Consider the following 21106-nt stretch of genomic DNA (forward strand, 5'->3'; position numbering starts at 1 on the left):
AGTGTGATTGAGGAAAAGCGAAATGGGGCCGGGCGAGAGAGCACAGGATCTCTGCATGTGTGTGTGAGGTGGAGAGAGAGGGGGGCTCGCTGTGCGAGTGTGTGCATGAGGTGGAGAGAGTGCGGGAAGTGAGTGTTGTTATTTTGGCGTGGTTGTAGCCAACAGCAACCATTGTAAGTTCCGGCAATAAAGCGACGATACTTACATATCTTTTTAGTAAGGAAAATTACAAAATAGCTACTTGGATAAGTAACTTTAATCTGATTACTGGATTGAAAATAGTAATGTAAGATTACTCTGTACTAAAAAAAAAATGTCAGATGAGAGTAACATGTTACTGACATCACTGCAACATTGGCAGCTAAGAAGCCTACTTAATCCATTTAAATCAGTCTTCCTGCAGTGTCCCAACATTTTTCCCAACAATTATAATTATTACTGAGGTTCTTTTAGTCATTAAGTCATTAAGCTATTCTCAGAATGTATAAAATGACCTACTGTTCCTTTAATGTGTGAGTCACACTTAAAAAAAGTTTTATGTTTAATGATTAAAAGAGCTAAATTGAGTTTTTCCTTTCATACATCCTGTCAAATCTGAAAAGAGTCTAGCTTGTATCGTTGCTGAGGGAATAATTAGCAGGCATTATCACAAACACCAGGCCTGTTACTACTTTCATTTTTAAGTAGCTACTTTTGCACATGATCTATCCTTGCCTTTTGTGCAAAATGTATGAGTCACATGAATCTTCTGGATAAAGCTACAATAGGGTCTGCACATTATGAAGCCTGAGTGTAGCTCTCATACGCCTGCTAACTTTGATCAATGACAGACATTGATCAAGTCATTAACCAAATCCTCAGGGATGCATTTTAAATTCACACTGTGAAATATGTATGAGTTTCTAACCAACAAAACAACGTTCAGTATTATTAAATAAGCAAAAGACAATTAGTCATTTCCTTTATACGCTTATAACACACCCTGTAACCCTCACACAAAAAAGCTACAAGCTACAAGCTGCAGCCTTTTAAAATGCATTTTTTCAATTATTAAAATGGGACGCCTATGACATGTCCTTGCTCCCCCGACAATATTAAATAAACAAATAAAATTCCCGCCATACTGAAACCTCTATCAGCCATCAGGGTTCATCTTGAAACCCAGGATAAAATGAATAATTGATCAGCTAAAGATGGTTGTGGCACTCAGTGCTCACCTTCAGAGTTAATTATGCAGAAACTGCACAATAAGTACCCCAAAGGCATAAAATCTTGTCCATTAATTTTTTTTGCAATGTTGCCAAGATATCAGTCAACCTTTCATCAAGTGAAGACAAGTGTTTTAAATCAAAGAACACTTCCGTCATAAATATGCAGAAATACTGTACCTTTGCACCGGCACATCTGACATAAAAGACACTTAGTCATACATCCTTCTGCAGGTTTTTTTCAAATAAGTAAAGATACAAACATATCAAACTACTGTCTATAACTACTGATTTTCAGCTCAAGAGTTGCTAGAGTTTAATCAGAGTGGTGAGCAGCATTCTGCAGATGAAAATGCCTTATTAATGAAAGATGCCAACATAATGGTAGATAATGGTCAGACTGATTGGAGCTGGCAGAAATGCTACAGTAACCCAGATAGCCACTCTGTACCGTTGTAAAGAGCAAAAAACACTAAAGCTAACACCAAAAGTTCTCACCAGCTTCCACTTATATCAGCCAAGAACAGAAAGCTGAGGCTGCAGTGGCTACGAACTCAACAGAGCTGGACAAATGAAGACAGGAGAAACAAAGGCTGGTCTGAAGACCTGGATTTCTGATCAGGATTATCACACAGATGGTAGGATTCAAATTGGATGATGATGCCCCAGCACATCTGACATATTAGACACTTAGTCATACATCATATACAGATTTTTTTTTAAGTTACTGTGTCTATAACTACTAATCTTCTTGGACATTTAGCTTAAGAGTTGCTAAAGTTTAATCAGTTCTGCAGGAGGCATGCATAGTTGGAGTTGACAGAAAGGCTATAGCCACATTGTACAATTATGAAAAGTAAATAAACTCAGAACAACACATCAAACGTTAGGAGAATATACTAGAGCTAACACCAGAAGTCCTCTTGAGGTTCCACCTCTATCAGCCAAGAACAGAAAGCTGAGGCTGCAGTGGCTACAAACTCAACAGAGCTGGACAAATGAAGACTGGAGAAACAAAAGCTGGTCTGAAGACCTGAATTTCTGCTTAGAATCATCGCACAGATGGTAGAATTAAAATTTAGTAATGATGCACCAGCATGTCTAACAAATAAGACAATTAGCCATAAATCATTCTGCAGATTTTCTAATCTTCTTGGCTATTTGTCTCAAGAGTTGCTAGAGTTTAATTAGAATAGTGAGAAGCAGTTCTGTAGATAAAGTTGATAGAAAGGCTACAGTTACTTAGATAGCCACTCTACAATTATAAAAAGTAAATCAACTCAGAACAACACAACAAACTTTAGAAGAATAGACTAGTGCTAACACCAAATTTCCTCTTTAGGTTCCACCTCTATCAGCCAATAACAGAAAGCTGAGGCTGCAGTGGCTACACACTCAACAGAGCTGGGCAGATGAAGACAGGAGAAAAAAAGGCTGGTCTGAAGACCTGGATTTCTGATGAGGATCATCACACAGATGGTAGGATTCAAATTGGGTGATGATAGCATGAATACAATACAGGACATAAACTGAATTGTGTCAAAAAAACAGCCCAGGCCAGACTGGTGGAGGTGGGCTACTGGTATTTTAGATGCTCTCTTTGCATATATTGGGCAGTTGACACCAATCATCATTTGAGCAGCACAGTTTGTATATTGTTGATGACAATGCACATTATTTTATGACCATAGTTGATCTCTTTATTGATATCTTGGGAAAAAAATTGTCTCAAACTGGTTTGATGAACATAAAAATGATTTTAGAGTTAATCAGTCAAGTTTTTTTTCCAGTCAGTGGCTCTGTATCCAGCAGAACTCCATTACAATATTTCAACATTACTGGTTATTGTTTCTTCTTTAAACTGAATGAATGTAAAAAATAATTTAATAAATAATTATGCTATCTATCTAAATAAATGCATCCTGCTACTGTACTTTGAGCTGCACCCATTGCTGACACAGATATGCAAATGCACAAACATAGAGCTTATAGAGAAATAGTCAATAACACAGAAGAGCGCTCTGAAGCAGACAAACATGAACCTACATTGGCACCATATCTGATGCCAGGCAGGTCTAGAGGGATATAAAGCCCTCTAATATTGAGCTGTGGAGCAGTGAATCTGAGTTCTATGGAATGATGGTGCTTCATTCAATACTTTTTAGGAGAATTTGTGGAATTTGTGAGGTAGGGTAGTGATCATCAAAAAATCCTCACAGCAAAGCTCCTTTAAAATGTAATGGACAGCCTTCCCTGGGCAGTAGAGAAACACTGTGAAAATGAAAAAGCTCAGAAAACTCAGAATTTGAAGGCAACTTACTGCACTAGATTTGAAAGTTTTGAGGCCAATTCAAACTTCAAGTTTTGAAGAAAAACCCCACCAGTTGTGCCAACTACAATCTTTAGGTCAGATAATTTGTTTCATATGTACAAAAAAATAAAATATTAAGGCTCACCAACTTACAATTTCACTTTATATTTTCAATTGGCCGAATTAACGTTCTACAAAATCTGTACTGTATGGTTTGCTACCTACGCTTTAAGATCAACTAAAAACATGTTGTGTCCAAAACATTATACATAAGTCAAATCAATATAGTGGGCACAGGACTATCTTTTTGTTCATTTGAGGTAACAACTAAAAATGTTTGATCATTACATATTTGGTTTTAAGTTTACAGTGCAATTCAATATTTTTTGCTCCTCTGACTTAAAAATCACACTAAGGAAAACGATTGAAGTTTTATTTTATTTTTTTTTTATTTTACAGTGGTGTTGTCAGCTATAGAGGTACCGAAAGGGGGCTAGCCAGTTAGCATAACAAACTAACACACTGGAGTAATGGTAGCTCAGCTCTGTGGAGTCAAATGCTTGTCTAGCTCTGTCCTGACTGATAAAAATGACATTATTTTATCTGAAGAGCTCCTGTTGCTCTTCCTCACTGTATGAGTGATTTTATCCTAGTAAAATAGCTCAGAAAATGTTTCTCCCGTCCCCCAGACAAGCTCAGAATCGATCCTGAATACAGAATCTTTTACTCAGCAAAATAGATAAAACTCTGAATGTGAGGTGCAAAAAGCTTCAAGAGCAGTAACTCTAGCCCTTTTAAATGTATTAATTCAGTATCTTAAAGGATATTTTTAATGTACACTCAGTTTAATGTATTTGTTAATGTAAGTGAAAGAAGGAAATTGTGGCTGTTTTTAATACTGTAATGCCTCTAATGACTTCAATAATAACATATTATAAATTGATATTAAACTTGTGTCTAACTTGTGCAATAGAGCTTTTGAGTATTTTTGGTCTATTTACTGGACTGTTTAAAACATTTAATTTTTAAAAAGGAAGCCGTATTAAAGTTGATGGCGTATCTCTTTATAAGGTCTATTGTTAGCATTCTTCAGCTGTTTTTTCTGCTTAGAGAAGTCTGATTTCTTCAAATAGTGTAATTTTGTGGGATAATGTAAAACCCAGCAGTAATCAGAGCCTTAATTTAAAGCCTTAGTGTTTTATATGTACTCCCAGTCATGCAATAAATAAATACATAAATAAATAAATTAATTAATTAATTAATTAATTCTGTGATATACTGTGAAACAGTGACAATCTTGAAAAATACTTATATATATTTTTGGTCATACCGCCCAGCACTAGTACAGACACATGGCAGGCAGAGCAAGCTAGCAGATCAATTGCATTTTTACTGAGAGTCTGGGTGAAGTGATTGTCCTGTGGTATAAGTTTTACATATCATGGATAAATGGTTAAAAACAGGGTTTTGACCACAAAAGACCCTGAAGCTGGATCTTCTACAAGTACCACTTTATCGCAGACAAAAAGAACAGAGAAAAGCGCAAGCATAAATCCAAACCAAAACAATAAATTCATAGAGCAGTAAGTATCCAACACTAGGCTTCATGTTTACAGGAAATTGTGAAGTTGATGGTTGTGCTGTATCAGGTTTTAAACAGCAAATTAAAGTATTCCTGGTAAAGTGGGCCTTGAGTTGCAAAAAGTTAAGAACCCCTGATTCAGTGTATGTTTGAGAAACTAAAAAAAATCTGGCAGATCTGTTTGTACTGGCCAGAACAATTTAATAAACACAGGTTAGGGTATTTCAACTGTTTGGGAATTAAAAGCTTGAGAAAATGTATCAGAGGTTGTTATTTTCCAAAAAGGCCAAATCCAATGTCACATTTTATCAAAACAATTGTTGAGCAAAACAAACCCTTCCAATGAATAACCTAACATCAAGCATTCCTCCTTTTTAGGAGAATCAATTATTTTGTTTGTAGTTACTTTATTGTAATTGCCTTTACGAATTAAATAATACTGATTCGTTGTTCAAATAAAAAAAAACTTTTTTTCCCTCAAAAGGAAAGCTTATTTATGGTCATCACTGGAAGAGTTCATATCATTAAAAAAAATAATAATAATTATATATATATATATATATATATATAATGTCTAAAAAAGATTTTAAGTTGACATCTTCTTTATGACCTTAACAGTTAAACTACCATTTCTTTTTTTAAGTTAATATAATAATTCAAAAATAGTATTTCATGAAGAAAAATGACAACAGAGGAAAAATGTTCCATACTGGACTTTTGTGGTTTTGGACAAAGTGCCTCTTTCATTTCCCGCCAATCCACCACCTCAGCCATTGTTTTTCCTCAGTGGCTCAAGAACTCCATTTGTACTTTTAAGGAGCATCAGATTTAGTTCTAAACCAACATGGTTTTACACCATTGTGTTTTTTTTAAGTTCTTTCCCGACTTCTGAAGAGAAGAAAAACAGCAAAGCAGCGGTAATGTTTTATCTGGATGTGCTCCATGACTCTCAATGACTCTGAACTACGCTGTTTGGTCTGCTCTCCCATCACTCATAGCAGAAGTAAACACAATCTTGTTCGCATTGCGTTCATGCTTCCAGAATGTGAACTAACCAGGGCCCAGACGTTCTGTTTCCTTTTGGACTTTTTTTTCCTCTGAACATTCTGTAATAATCAACAGAAGGCTTTTCTCAACAGTCAAGGTTCTGTTCTTAGACACATTACACACCACTACTTAAACTGAGGGAAGGCATCATGTGACAGATTGCAACGCAACAAACGGATCTTGAGTGGTACTGTGTTGCCCTCTGCTGGTTTCATGAAGCACTTACATTCAGGATTTGTTGTGTCTGTAACTTTCTTAATGTTGGCTCCAAAATGTTAAAGGCCTTTACAACTAGGCTATATTTGTGTTTTGAACCAAGGGAACCTCTCAAAGCTTTCTAGGCCTTCAGAAAACAAATACATTATGCTGACAAAAAATTTGATCATCATTGAAATGTCATTCAGAATGTGAAACATATATTATATAGATGTTTTACACAAAGAAGGAAATTTTAAGTGTCAATTTCTTTGATCGTTGATGATTATGGCTTACAGCCAATAAAAGCCCAGGAATCAGTGTCTTAGAAAATTTGAATATTATATAAGACCAATTATAACTTTTGGCAGGGTGAGCAGTGTGCAAAATCCTGCTGGAAAATGAAATCCGCATCTATAAAAAAAATGGAAGTGCTGCAAGATTTTCCGGGAAAACACTGCATTGATTTTGGACTTAATATAACACAGTGGATCAACACCAGCTAATGACATGACTCTACAAACAATCATTGATTGCGGACACTTTACACTAGACCTCAAGCAGCTTGGACTGTGTGTTTCTCCACTCTTCCTCCAGACTCTGCTCCCTTGATTTAAAAATGAAAAGTAAAGTTTACTGCTGGTCAGTGATGGTTTGGAGAGTCATGTCATCTGCTGGTGTTGCTCCATTGTATTATATCAAGTCCAAAGTCAGTGCAGTGTTTTCCCAGAATCTCTTACAGCACTTGATGCTTCCTTCTGCTGACAACTTTTATGGAGATGTGGATTTCATTTTCCAGCAGGACTTGGCACATTGCCAAAAGTACAAATTGGTCTTTTATAATATTCCAATTTTCTGAGACACTGATTTTTGAGTTTTCATTGGCTGTAAGCCATAATTATCAACATTACTGAAATAAAGTAACTTTTCATATATGATATTATTTCATATATATCCAGTTACATTGCAATGAAACTGGAGTGTATGAAATTAAGCACACAGTGTGCACTTCCAGTGTGGCACTGCAAAAGATGGCTCTGCCGCAACAGGTCAGTTGGTCAAGTGAAATATCTTCCCCCTTAAATACTGCCCCATCAGCTGGAAGCGGTAATTATTAAAAAGAAAAAGAGTTTAGGAACAACGGCAATTTAGACACAAAGTGACAAACAACTTAGACTTACAGAGTCACTAATGCTCAGTACCAGACCTATATTTTGCTTATGAACCATGTCTTAAACTGTCCATATATCTTTTAAATTATATTATTTCAGGTTTCTTGGATATTAAGGTAAAGATAAAAAATTAAAAAGAACATTTACTTTGATTTGGAATACCAAAACCACACTGTTAAAAAAAATACCAATTATAAAATTTCCAGAACTGGCTCATTTTATATACATTAACAAAAATTACATAAAGACAGCCCACTTGGCATCTCCAAGTGTCCTTTTTTGGCATCTCCAGGTGTCATTTTGGGCATCTCCATGTGTCCTTTTGGGCATCTCCAAATGTTCTTTTGGGCATCTCCAAGTGTGATTTTGGAGAGCCCAAAGTGGCATTTTGGGTATCTACAGGGTCCTTTTGGGCATATCCACGTATCATTTTGGGCATCTCCAAGTGTCCTTTTGGGCATCTCCAGGATCCTTTCAGAGATCTCCAAGTGTCCTTTTGGGCATCGCCAAGTGTCCTTTTGGGCATCTCCAGGGTCCTTTTGGAGATCTCCAAGTGTCATTCTGGGCATCTCCAAGTGTGTTTTTGGGCATATCCAAGTGTCCTTTTGGGCATCTCCAAATGTTCTTCTGGGCATCTCCGAGTGTCCTATTGAGCATATCCAGGGTCCTTTTGGGCATCTCCAAGTGAGCTTTTGGGCATCTCCAGGGTCCTTTTGGGCATCTGTTTGGAGATCTCCAAGTGTCATTTTGGGCATCTCCAAGTGTCAATTTGGGCATCTCCAAGTGTCCTTTTGGGCATCGCCAAGTGTCCTTTTGGGCATCGCCAAGTGTCCTTTTAGAGATCTCCAAGTGTCTGTTTGGGCATCTCCAAGTGTCAATTTGGGCATCTCCAAGTGTCCTTTTGGGCATCTCCAAGTGTCCTTTTGGGCATCGCCAAGTGTCCTTTTGGAGATCTCCAAGTGAGCTTTTGGGCATCTCCAGGGTCCTTTTGGAGATCTCCAAGTGTCCTTTTGGAGATCTCCAAGTGTCCTTTTGGGCATCTCCAAGTGTCCTTTTAGAGATCTCCAAGTGTCCTTTTAGAGATCTCCAAGTGTCTGTTTGGAGATCTCCAAGTGTCATTTTGTGCATCTCCAAGTGTCAATTTGGGCATCTCCAAGTGTCCTTTTGGGCATCGCCAAGTGTCCTTTTGGGCATCGCCAAGTCTCCTTTTGGGCATCTCCAAGTGTCATTCTGGGCATCTCCAAGTGTGTTTTTGGGCATCTCCAAGTGTCTTATTGGGCATCTCCAGGGTCCTTTTGGAGATCTCCAAGTGTCCTTTTGGGCATCTCCAAGTGCCCTTTTGGCATCTCCGAGGGCCCTTTTGGCATCTCCAAGTGCCCTTTTGGCATCTCCAAGTGTCCTTTTAGAGATCTCCAAGTGTCCTTTTGGCATCTCCAAGTGCCCTTTTGGCATCTCCAAGTGTCCTTTTAGAGATCTCCAAGTGTCCTTTTGGGCATCTCCCGGATCTTTTTAGAGATCTCCAAGTGTCCTTTTGGGCATCGCCAAGTGTCCGTTTGGGCATCTCCAGGGTCCTTTTGGAGATCTCCAAGTGTCCCTTTGGGCATCTCCAGGGTCCTTTTGGAGATCTGCAAGTGTCCCTTTAGGCATCTCCAGGGTCCTTGTGGGCATCTCCAAGTGTCCTTTTGGGCATCTCTAAGTGAGCTTTTGGGCATCTCCAAGTGAGCTTTTGGTCATCTCCAGGGTCCTTTTGGAGATCTCCAACTGTCATTTTGGGCATCCCCAAGTGTCCTTTTGGGCATCCCCAAGTGTCCGTTTGGGCATCTCCAGGGATATTTTGGGCATCTCCAAGTGTCCTATTGGGCATCTCCAGGGTCCTTTTGGAGATCTCCAGGTGTCATTTTTGGAATCTCCAAGTGTCACATTTTTGGCATCTCCAGGGTCCTTGTGGGCATCTCCAAGTGTCTTTTTAGGCATCTCCAAGTGTAAGTGTCCTTTTGGGCATCTCCAAGTGAGCTTTTGAGCATCTCCAGGGTCCATTTGGAGATCTCTAACTGTCATTTTGGGCATCTCCAAGTGTCCTTTTGGGCACCGCCAAGTGTCCTTTTGGGCATCTCCAGGGTCCTTTTGGAGATCTCCAAGTGTCATTCTAGGCATCTCCAAGAGTCATTTTGGGCATCTCCAAGTGTCCCTTTGGGCATCTCCAGGGTCCTTTCGGAGATCTCCAAGTGTCCTTTTGGGCATCTCCAAGAATAATTTTGGGCATCTCCAAGTGTCCCTTTAGGCATCTCCAGGGTCTTTTTGGAGATCTCTAGGTGTCCTTGTGGAGATCTCCAAGTGTCCTTTTGGGCATCTCCAAGTGTCCTTTTGGGCATCTCCAAGTGTCATTCTGGGCATCTCCAAGTGTCAATTTGGGCATCTCCAAGTGTGTTTTTGGGCATCTCCAAGTGTCTTATTGGGCATCTCCAAGTGTCTTATTGGGCATCTCCAGGGTCCTTTTGGAGATCTCCAAGTGTCCTTTTGGGCATCTCCAAGTGCCCTTTTGGCATCTCCAAGTGTCCTTTTAGAGATCTCCAAGTGTCCGTTTGGGCATCTCCAGGGTCATTTTGGAGATCTCCAAGTGTCCCTTTAGGCATCTCCAGGGTCTTTGTGGGCATCGCCAAGTGTCTTTTTGGGCATCTCCAAGTGTCCTTTTGGGCATCTCTAAGTGAGCTTTTGGGCATCTCCAGGGTCATTTTGGAGATCTCCAATTGTTATTTTGGGCATCCCCAAGTGTCCTTTTGGGCATCGCCAAGTGTCCTTTTGGGCATCGCCAAGTGTCCGTTTGGGCATCTCCAGGGGCCTTTTGAGCATCTCCAAGTGTCCTATTGGGCATCTCTAGGGTCCTTTTGGAGATCTCCAGCTGTCATTTTTGGAATCTCCAAGTGTCACATTTTTGGCATCTCCAGGGTCCTTGTGGGCATCTCCAAGTGTCTTTTTGGGCATCTCCAAGTGAGTTTTTGGGCATCTCCAAGTGTCCTATTGGGCATCTCTAGGGTCCTTTTGGAGATCTCCAGGTGTCATTTTTGGAATCTCCAAGTGTCACATTTTTGGCATCTCCAAGTGTCACATTTTTGGCATCTCCAAGTGTCATTTTTGGCATCTCCAAGTGTCTTATTGGGCATCTCCAAGTGTCCTTTTGGGCATCTCCAAGTGTCTTTTTAGGCATCTCCAAGTGTCCTTTTGGGCATCTCCAAGTGTCCTTTTGGGCATCTCCAAGTGAGCTTTTGGGCATCTCCAAGTGTCCTATTGGGCATCTCTAGGGTCCTTTTGGAGATCTCCAGGTGTCATTTTTGGAATCTCCAAGTGTCACATTTTTGGCATCTCCAAGTGTCATTTTTGGCATCTCCAAGTGTCTTATTGGGCATCTCCAAGTGTCCTTTTGGGCATCTCCAAGTGAGCTTTTGGGCATCTCCAAGTGTCCTTTTGGGCATCTACAAGTGTCCCTTTGGGCATCTCCAGGGTCCTTTCGGAGATCTCCAAGTGTCCTTTTGGGCATCTCCAAGAATAATTTTGGGCATCTCCAGGGTCCTTTTGGAGATCTCCAGGTGTCCTTGTGGAGATCTCCAAGTGTCCCTGTGGACATCTCCAAGTGTCCTTTTGGGCATCTCCAAGTGTCCTTTTGGGCATCTCCAAGAGTCCTTTTGGGCATCTCCAAGTGTCCTTTTGGGCATCTCCAAGGTCTTTTTGGGCATCTCCAGGGTCCTTTTGGAGATCTCAAAGTTTCCTTTTGGGCATCGCCAAGTGTCCTTTTGGGCATCGCCAAGTGTCCTTTTGGGCATCGCCAAGTGTCCTTTTGGGCATCTCCAAGGTCTTTTTGGGCATCTCCAGGGTCCTTTTGGAGATCTCAAAGTTTCCTTTTGGGCATCGCCAAGTGTCCTTTTCGCCATCGCCAAGTGTCCTTTTGGGCTTCGCCAAGTGTTCTTTTGGTGATCTCCAAGTGTCTTTTTGGGCTTCTCCAAATGTCATTTTGGGCATCTCCAGGGTCCTTTGGGAGATCTCCAAGTGTTTTTTTGGGCATCTCCAAGTGTCCTTGTGGTCATCCTCATGGTCCTTTTGTTGATCTCCAAGTGTCATTTTGGGCATCTTCAATTGTGCTTTTGGGCGTCTCCAAGTGTCCTTTTGGAGATTTCCCAGTGTCTTTTTTGGCATCTCCAAGTGTCTGTTTAGGCATGTCCCAGTGTCCTTTTGGGCATCTACGGGGTCTTTTGGGAGATCTCCAAGTGTCATTTTTGGCATCTCCAAGTGTCTTATTGGGCATCTCCAAGCGTCCTTTTGGGCATCTCCACGGTCATTTTTGAGATCACTAAGTGTCCTTTTGGGCATTTCAAAATGTCTTTTTGGGCATCTACAGGGCCTTTTGGGCATCTCCAAGTGTACCTTTGGGCATCTCCATGGTCTTTTTGGAGATCACCAAGTGTCTTTTTGGGCATCTTCAGGTGTTCTTTTGGCATCTGCAAGTGTCCTTTTGGGCAGCCAGTGTAAACGACCCCAAAAGCTCAACAGAGACTTACCAACGAGGTAAAGAAACAATCCTGAGTGACAGACAGAAACACAGAAACTAAGTTACGCAGAAAACCATGCAATTCCAAAAGGTTCCTTGCTACTTTTTACTTGTATATTCTTTTTTAATTCCAGTATATCACATATATTCTAAGCAAAATGTTCATTGACATTGTGAAAACATTCAAAAACACATTTTAGAGTATGTGAAATATGTGCAGATTCAATAAGATTCAGAATTCAGTGGGTTTTCAGTTTTTCAGTGGGTTTTCAGTGTTTCCAGTTGGACACTGAAATCAGCCACATGAGTATGTTGGTTATACTGACAGTTAGGAGAAAAGATTACTCACTCATACTTCAGAAAACCACCAATGACTAATGCTACCTTTCTAATCTCAACATCTTTAGTCTCTAACCAGAGAAACAGCAGGCTGTTCAAACGTATAATCTGCCCATCTAGTTTTATGTAGGCTAAGTGAAGTTTCTGAGACTTACTCTAAGTCAGGTAGCCAGCAAAGTTTGGTAGTTGCCCTACCACACCTGATTCAACTCATCAGTTAATTACCAGACAAATTGTGTTGGATGAAGGCAAATACCAAACATTGCTGAAGACCAGCTTGTTATGCCTCAAGTTGAAGTCTGAATGAAGTCTTAATACAGGGGAGTTAGGCTTAGGAATGCACACACTGGTATAAGTTGTAAGGTGCTATCTTGTGAGTGAGGCTGAACACTAGTCAGAATGCTAATGACAAGGTAACATGAATTACTGGAGGTGGAGCGATGCATAATGGTGGGTGCCAAGATGGATGAGACAGCCATTTCACAAGCTGTGTGGGCATGTCCCACCCACAGAGGACATTGCAGATTTGCCAATGATGGGGCCTATGCTTAGACAGCTGTGCAAACTCAGGAACTCAGGAACCATGCGCAAAATTTCAGTTTGAATGAGCCCTTTAAATAATGATGCTCTAAATACAGCATTGTGGGTGTGTTAAGTAGTGTCAGCAGCTGAGTTGAAGCAGCTGCGTGTTTTCAGAAGCAACTGCTTTAAAACTGTGAAAAGGTTTAAACAAATTACATAAAGCCCAAAATATACCTTTTTTAAATGCTGCCCTCAAACAAAACAAATTCAACACTGCCTCTTTCCTTGCAATTTAAATGAATAAGCTCTTAAAGGTAAAAGTGCCTAAGAAGGTGCCAGTGTTTGTTCACTAAACATCCCATGAGTGGAGTAACTGAGTGGCTTTAGATGGGTTTTAAGTACCAACTAATTTTGAGTGCTGATCAAAATGTGTGGATACATTTCCTACTATAGTTTATTTCTATGTTTTATTTAAATACAGAAATGTATTTAAATATGCTATACTATATTAGCTTTCCTTTAGTGTGCAATAAAACAAAACAGATATATATTACAATAGTTCTCCATGTCGACACCATCATTCACTGCCTACTTCCTTGTGCTTAATATGCATAGTCTTTGCCCTCAAACATAAGTATAGACTAGTATTTTAATTGACACCACTAATATAAATGTGGTTGCATTTGACATTTCTTACATTCATTCTTTTATTTACATTTAATTGTCCACTATAACTATGAATAATTGCAGTTAATCTCAGAATATATAAATTAGATTACATTTAAGATTAATTGACACCACTAATATTTATATTTCAACACCATTTAAAGTGCTGTGCAGTCTTGACAAGGCTTAATGTTCTTGACTGTGAAAACTAACCAAAAATTGTTACATCTCAGTCCTTACACCCCCAAGATGTACATTAACCCTCTCCAGGGCCGGCGCTAGCTGTGATGCTTTGTGGATTTTTTTAGTAAATAACTACACATGAGTACAAATAACTGCACAATAGAATTTACTCTAGAATTTACCTCTACAAAAAGACCATGCTATTCTATAGAACTGTGTAAGAAACTTTCACAAGAACCAGTCGGTAGAGGCCTTACAGAGGCACACATCTGCATCTATTTTTTAAAGATCATGTCACAAAGAGAAGTACTAATTCATTACTTTCTGAAAGTATCACAGTACATAACAAATACACGTCCTGAAAAACAGAAGGCTAAAAATAACTTGTTGCGTATACCTGGCTGATGACTTCTGAGGCTAAATTAATCATCAACCCAAAGTTATGCTTTGTCAGAAATAGCATAGCTACATAGCTAGCTAGCAATCTAAGAAAGGACTGCTGGTCTAATGCACTGATTGCTAACTAAAGCCGAGTGAGCATGAATAATTTCATTTAATAATCCATATCCACAATTTTATACAACTAACTAGCCAACATCAATTACTTGCAACATAACACTTAAGTCTAAACATGGCTAGTAGTATGATTATAGGCATGCATAATAGAAAAAATACAAAAGTAACAATTGCTATTTCAAACATTGTCCTACCTGCAAGCGACACATTAGAATCTCACTGGTCTTTTCTTTTTTTTTCTTTTCCACCCAACTCTTGACACCTTTTTGAGGCCATGTCCAAACACAGGTGTCTGCCAAACTTCAGACAGGCATAATCGAACAGACCACTGGTGGGTGGGGGAGTTGGACACCATGTGGAAACTGCAGAGAAGGATGCAGAGCAGATTAATCTTTTTTGTCAATCACATATGTTACTTTTATATTGCTTATATCTATTAACATGCTTTATCTGTTTTTATTTTGAATAGGTCATCATGATGATTACACAGATTGTATTTAAGAGCCTGTTTTATGGTACCCAATAGGCACTTGGTTCCCTACATGCAGTGCATGATCCCCAATGGCAGAACACTGGCACTGACCACATGCACTACACAAAGCCCTAATCAAAGCTAGTGGAGTGTGCCGAGTGGTCTAAAGCGCAGCTTTGACATCAGCTCATGCAGCTTTGCTATCAGCTGCCGGTGCTCAGTGGGAGCACAATTGGCCCTGCTCCCTCTGGGTGGGTAGATGGCACCCTCTCCCCACATCACTCCTAAGGTGATGTCCGCAACACAGGGCGTCTGTGAGCTGATGTATCAGAACCGAGTCGCTGTGCTTTCCTCCAAGCGCACTGGCTGCTCGGTAATGCTGCATCAGCAGCAGCTCAAAAAGAAGCGGTGGCTGACTTCACATGTATCAGAGGAAGCATGTGTTAATCTTCACCCTCCTGGTGTGTTGGAGTCCTAATGAGTGGGTTGGGTAATTGGCTGTGCAAAGTTGAGGAGAAAATGGGGAAGAAGAGAAGAAGAAAAAAAAAAAAAAACAGGAGCACTGGGTGATAAATAGGCTTATAAATCTACATAAAGGCATTTTCCACCATAACCAAAGTCACACTTTTCTATTTAAACCCAGGAACAACAATAAAAAATTTCAGTAAACACATATTACAGCACCTTTTAATTATTTTTTCTTTATTTAAACAGTGGCATAATACCAGCATATGGTAGCATCCATTTGTGTAGTAACAGATTATCTGCAATTTGCCATTCTGGCACTTTTATAGTAGTTTATATAGTATTATTATAACTATTAGTTGTTTACTGTGTGGAAATATGTTTTTTCACTGGGTTCAATGAGATGCAACTGTTACAATCTGGATTGGCGATCTGATCTGAGGTGAGCTTCAAAACCATTGTTTGTTCCTGCTGTTAGACTGTGAGGTTTGAAAGTCTAAAAGCCATTCTTTCATTCTAACATTTTAACAGATCGACAGTCTGAAGGATTATCTTCTGAGAACTGTTATGTAAATTTATTAGTGAGGTTCTTTACAGGAAGATTAAAAATAGGAATAACAAAAATACAGGTGTTGCTTACAACATACATAGCTGTCTGGTGGGTTAGACACTTTCACTTGCAAATGTTCAGCTTGGTTACAAATAGAATCTATGCCGTCTCCATTATATGGTAACCCAATGCATGTGACTAAAATACCTATACAGCTGTTTTGTAATTTCCCTTCCCATCCACACCCTGTCCTCCCTGAAGACTGCACTGGCACCTAAAGCATTCATACAAACCTACACCCCAGCATCCTGTTTATGCTGTCAATGAGTCTCATCTGCTTCCTGGTTTTGACATACCCACACCACACCACAGTCTCGCAGCTTCTACCAGTTTCTCACAATGCAAAAACAGTCCCACAAGGTTCCTTCAGACACTGTTAAGCTGAGCTGTTTAACAGAGAAGCAGCTGACTGTTAGAAAACTGGCAACCTGTCGTTTGATGCTCTTGTAGACTTGGGTCTGAGTTTGCTCTTTAAAAAAAAAAAAAAAAAAGTGTCTTCTGTTTTAAGGAAAAAAGTTGACTTTTGACTGACTGATTTTATTTGCATTTTTTTTAAAAGGTAAGACTTCTGGCATTTTAAAGTTAATAGTCTTTCTTAGTTAAATGCTGTTTTCTAAACATTATTATGTGCTGTATACTTTAAATCATGCCTAGTGTGTGTACTTTTGTTGAGTCCTTATTTAAAAGCTGTGCCTTTTGGTATACCATAACTTTAAAATATGTTTCTTTTTTATTATTTGTTTTGACTATTATTTGTATTTATATATTGACTTCAGACTACACAGAACTTATATTTCTCAGCTTAATCTTTTTTTCTTTTACTTTTGTATTTTTAGTCATGCATGTGTCCATTCAGTCATGGCAAGCTGCTGCTGGCGAGCAATTATAACGCAAACTGCCATGTAAGGAGTTATTTTTATGATTAACTTGATTTTTTTTTATCATGACCTTGTGAACAGTTTAAGCTTTATCTCACCTAAATATGAAGACAATAGAATTGGAAAACAATACGGGAAACAATTGATGAACATGCAGTAAGTGCCTTCAAGTTCCTTGGAAAACGACAGGAAGATTGTGATGCCATTGACGTCAAAAGCTACTTTCTTAAAGGGGCAGCAAAGTTATCCCAAGATAACACACTGGACAGGGAATTCTTGGGCATGTTTAAATAGCTAGCTATTTTTAATAAAACTAGAGCAGATTAGACTAATTTAAATACCTAAAATAGTTTTATTAAAATTAACCAGGCTGCCAACCTTGCAAAAAAACAGCCTTACAAATAAGGAAAGCCGTTAAATATGTACAAAAAGTTCTTTAACGTGAACTTCTAAAAACTTTCTTAAAAAGTGCATTTAGCTTTCAAAATTTGAGTCACGTGTTTCCATTAAAAGCTGGATTATTCTGCCTTTTATTGTTTTTTTTTTTTTTTGGTAATTCTCAGAGTTTAAATTAAAGATATTATTGGGGCAGTTGAATTTGCAGAAAACAAGACAAATGACTAAAGTTTACATTTACTTAATTCTATTTAATATTCATGTAATACAGTATTTAAAAAAATATCAAATTGTGCAATATAGTAACTTTTTTTAAAACAATCATGAATGTGGGAATAACTGACATCTTGACTGAAAATTACTTTAACGATTTTACTTGCGAAACTTTTATACTGTTTTAGAACTTATACATTAATTATACAATTATCATATCATATAACATAAAACATTTTTTTTAAACACCACCAAACAGCCTTGTTAAAAGCAGTCATTACATTCAATATATTAACATTTTACTGAAGGCCACCTAAGACTACCTGATAGCTACATAAGCTTTACATGACAACTAGCAAAAATACATCTATTTACAAGAAAATTTGCCCAAAACGCTTGTCAGTTTAGAAAGTATTAAGACAATAAGCCTTTATTTTAAAAATATGCATGCAGGATTATGTCAGTTGTCATGACAGGCTTATACAGATGTCATATTGCACAAAAATTCTATTCAATAAATGTGAACCTGTTAAATCCATACCAATAACTAAAGAAACATCCTACAACTAAGGTTTTGTAAATTAGCTTATTATCCTTTTTGGCCCTAAATTCTTAATTTGGATTATCCACAGCTGACTGGGATTTGCTTTGTTGGCCTCATAGCCCAGTAGAGGGTGCTACATGGCCCCTAAATAAACTTACTCAAAGAATGAGGTTAACAGAGTAAAAATGGGGTTGCTTTCTTGATATAGATATAGATGAAGTATACAGATACCCATATTTTTTCTCAAATAGTATTTTACTGTAAATTAATTGTAGGCAAAAAATTTATCTAATAGGCAACCTCCCAAACACCCTATGCAAATGCAACCAGATTAGAATAACGCATGTAACAAAAACAAACTAGCAAAACAAGTCTGCAATGTCTGCAATGAATCTGTCTCACCAACTCTTAGGACGTCCATTTTAGTCTTTTACAGTGAAGCTGCTGCATTTCATTAGTAAGTGAAGCTCAAGTAGAGTCCTCCAAAAGCAAAGAACTTGGACACATCCAAGACTGAATTCAGCCCAAATCCAGGAGGCAACAAAGCCCCATCTGAAAAGGAAACAGAAGCAGGTATAAGTACTTGACCATTCTAGAAATTTTTCAAAACTTGATTAAACTACAAATATACTAAGAGTGCTCTCACACACACCGTGTTTGGTCCTGACAAAAATTTGTTAATACCAAAAGAGGTGGTCTCGGTTTAGGTCTTGTCTTGTCTTGTCTTGTCTTGTCTTGTCTTGTCTTGTCTTGTCTTGTCTTGTCTTGTCTTGTCTTGTCAGCAGTACTAGTACAAACATTTTTGCTCATGACTACTGTATCTACTGTAACTGTAGATTATCTCCAATTTAAAAATAGAAGGAAATAGAAAATAATAATTGTGGTGACACTCACTCTGCTGCTTGATACACATAACATGAAGTAAGTCAGATTTAGGCTCCCTGCTCTGCTCCCTGCTCTGCTCCCTGCTCTGCTCCCTGCTCTGCTCCCTGCTCTGCTCTCTACTACTCTGGTCTGCTGCTGTGCTGGTTTGCTGCTGTGCTGCTCTGCTGCTGAAAGCTTGCTTTAATCTTCAGCTTCTACACTTTTCTCTGTTTTCTTCTCTTTTACTCTCTTCACACTTACTAATCCACTTTTAGTCTGCTTCCTCTTTGCTCTACACACCTATTAATCCACTCTCAGTCTACTTTTATAGACTTTTTCCTCAGGTTTGCTGGATTAGCTGTTTGCTGCTGCAGTTTGTTTGTGTAAGTTTCTAATTTCAACTGAAACAAGGTGAGTGCTTTTTTCTCCATGGCTTCTGCTCAGGTTTACACCTGTTTAGAGTGTGGCATGTATAGCTTAGATCCCTTATCCACCGATACTGGTAACAATAGTGGTATTTGTACTAAGTGTGAGATAGTTAGCTCCTTGGTGGATAAGGTGAATAAGTTAGAGCTGCACGTCCGGGGTTTAATAAGGGATAGACAGCAGGATTCACTGTTAGCAGCCCCGGGTGTCTCAGGGAGAGTTAGTACCCCCTCGACTCCGGCCTTAGAGCCCTCACAGCGGGGCGAATGGGTAACGTCTCGGCGGCATAGTCGAAAGGCTAAGGCTAATGCTACCGCAAAGGCCACAGCCAGCCCACCTGAACACCACGCTCCCCCAGTTCACGTGTCAAACAGGTTTGCCCCGCTCAGTGAAGCACCAACTGAGGAGCCTGTTAAAGGTACTCTGGTGATAGGAGACTCTATCGTCCGACACGTGAAATTAGCTACTCCTTTAGGGGCACCAGCGGCAACAGTTACTTGTTTACCGGGAGCCAGAGCACCGGACATTAGTGGCAACCTTAGGTTAGGGAATAGGAGATATTCGAGGGTAGTAATTCATGTAGGGGCCAATGATATTCGTCTGCGGCAGTCTGAAGTAACTAAGGCTAATATTAAAGAGGTGATTAAACAGGCCCAGACGCTGTCCGAGGAGGTAATCTGCTCTGGCCCCATCCCAATGAGGCGTGGTGATGAAGCTTACAGCAGGCTTTCTTCGCTGAACCGCTGGATGTCCAAGTGGTGTGCAGAAAATCATGTGGGCTTTATAGATAACTGGCTACACTTTGAGGGCAAGCCTGGTCTTTTAGGTAGGGATGGTGTCCACCCCACGCGGGAGGGTGCTGCCTTACTTTCATGCAGCATAGCTCATAGTCTTTTAGTTAGTCGGCAGAGTAGTATTAGAAGCTGCTGACAATCCAGAGCCGGGACCAGGCCGCAGACAGAGAGGCTTAACCAACCGTCTGCGAGCTGCAAAGAGACGTTACCTAGATACCAATGTATTCAGACTGTGTCTGTCCCCCGAGTCAAACAAAAACATCAAAAAACTAAAACAGTAAATCTAAATAACTTAACTTATATTAAACAATCATATCCAGACTGTAGTACTAACATTTCAAGCCTAAAGATTGGTTTACTTAATATTAGATCTCTAAATTCAAAAGCAGTTCTGGTGAATGAAATGATAACTGATCAGAAATTCGATGTTCTGTGTCTGACAGAAACCTGGATTAGGCCAAATGAATATGTAGCATTAAATGAAGCCACCCCTGCAGGCTATAATTATATACACAATCCGAGATTGTCCGGTAGAGGAGGTGGGGTCTGCATACTTTTCCAAAGTACCTTAGTTAGCAATCAGAAACACTATGAAAATTTTACTTCTTTTGAGCTTCTTTACACCAGTATAATTAATCCAGTTACAAAAAAGAATGCATTTTCTTTAATTAACATCTACAGACCACCAGGGCCCTATTTAGAATTTTTAAAAGAATTTAGTGATTTTGTCACAGACTTAGCAGTAAGTAATGATAAAGTGATTATAGTTGGAGACTTCAACATTCATTTCGAAAAATTGGATGATCCATTAAAAAAGGCATTCACATCGATTTTAGACTCAGTTGGTATTATTCAAAATATAACAGGACCTACTCATTACTGTAATCATACTCTGGATTTAGTTTTGACCCTGGGTGTGAGCATAGATAACCCGAATATTCGTTCTCAAACCTCCGCAATTTCAGATCATTACCTTATTTCATTTAAATTACATCTTAGTCATAATATACGTACATCCCCTAGCTACTCTGTAAAACGTTCAATTACGCCTTTTACAGCCCAACAATTTACAGATAAGCTTCCCGATTTATCATCTATAATGTACTCTCCTGTAGACCCAGTAGAACTAGACAAACTAACCGAAGGTTTAGAAAATACCTTTC

General features: G+C 39.2%; 1 long non-coding RNA gene across 2 annotated transcripts in view; it reads right to left on the bottom strand.

Moving 5' to 3' along the window:
* LOC111194509 (uncharacterized) overlaps positions 1-21106 on the bottom strand; it is a 61875-nt gene that overhangs the window by 27166 nt on the left and 13603 nt on the right. The window contains exons 2-4 of one of the 2 annotated variants that reach the window (XR_002651110.2): positions 18262-18411; positions 14476-14643; positions 11424-12086 (exon numbers count right to left, since the gene is read on the bottom strand). This is a non-coding gene — a long non-coding RNA (uncharacterized LOC111194509). Of the gene's footprint in view, positions 1-11423; positions 12087-14475; positions 14644-18261; positions 18412-21106 lie in introns of those variants that run through there. The other variant, XR_007438908.1, reaches the window with a different exon arrangement.

The sequence above is a fragment of the Astyanax mexicanus genome, chromosome 4 (genome assembly GCF_023375975.1).
Source record: "Astyanax mexicanus isolate ESR-SI-001 chromosome 4, AstMex3_surface, whole genome shotgun sequence".
NCBI classification, from domain to species: Eukaryota; Metazoa; Chordata; class Actinopteri; order Characiformes; family Acestrorhamphidae; genus Astyanax; species Astyanax mexicanus.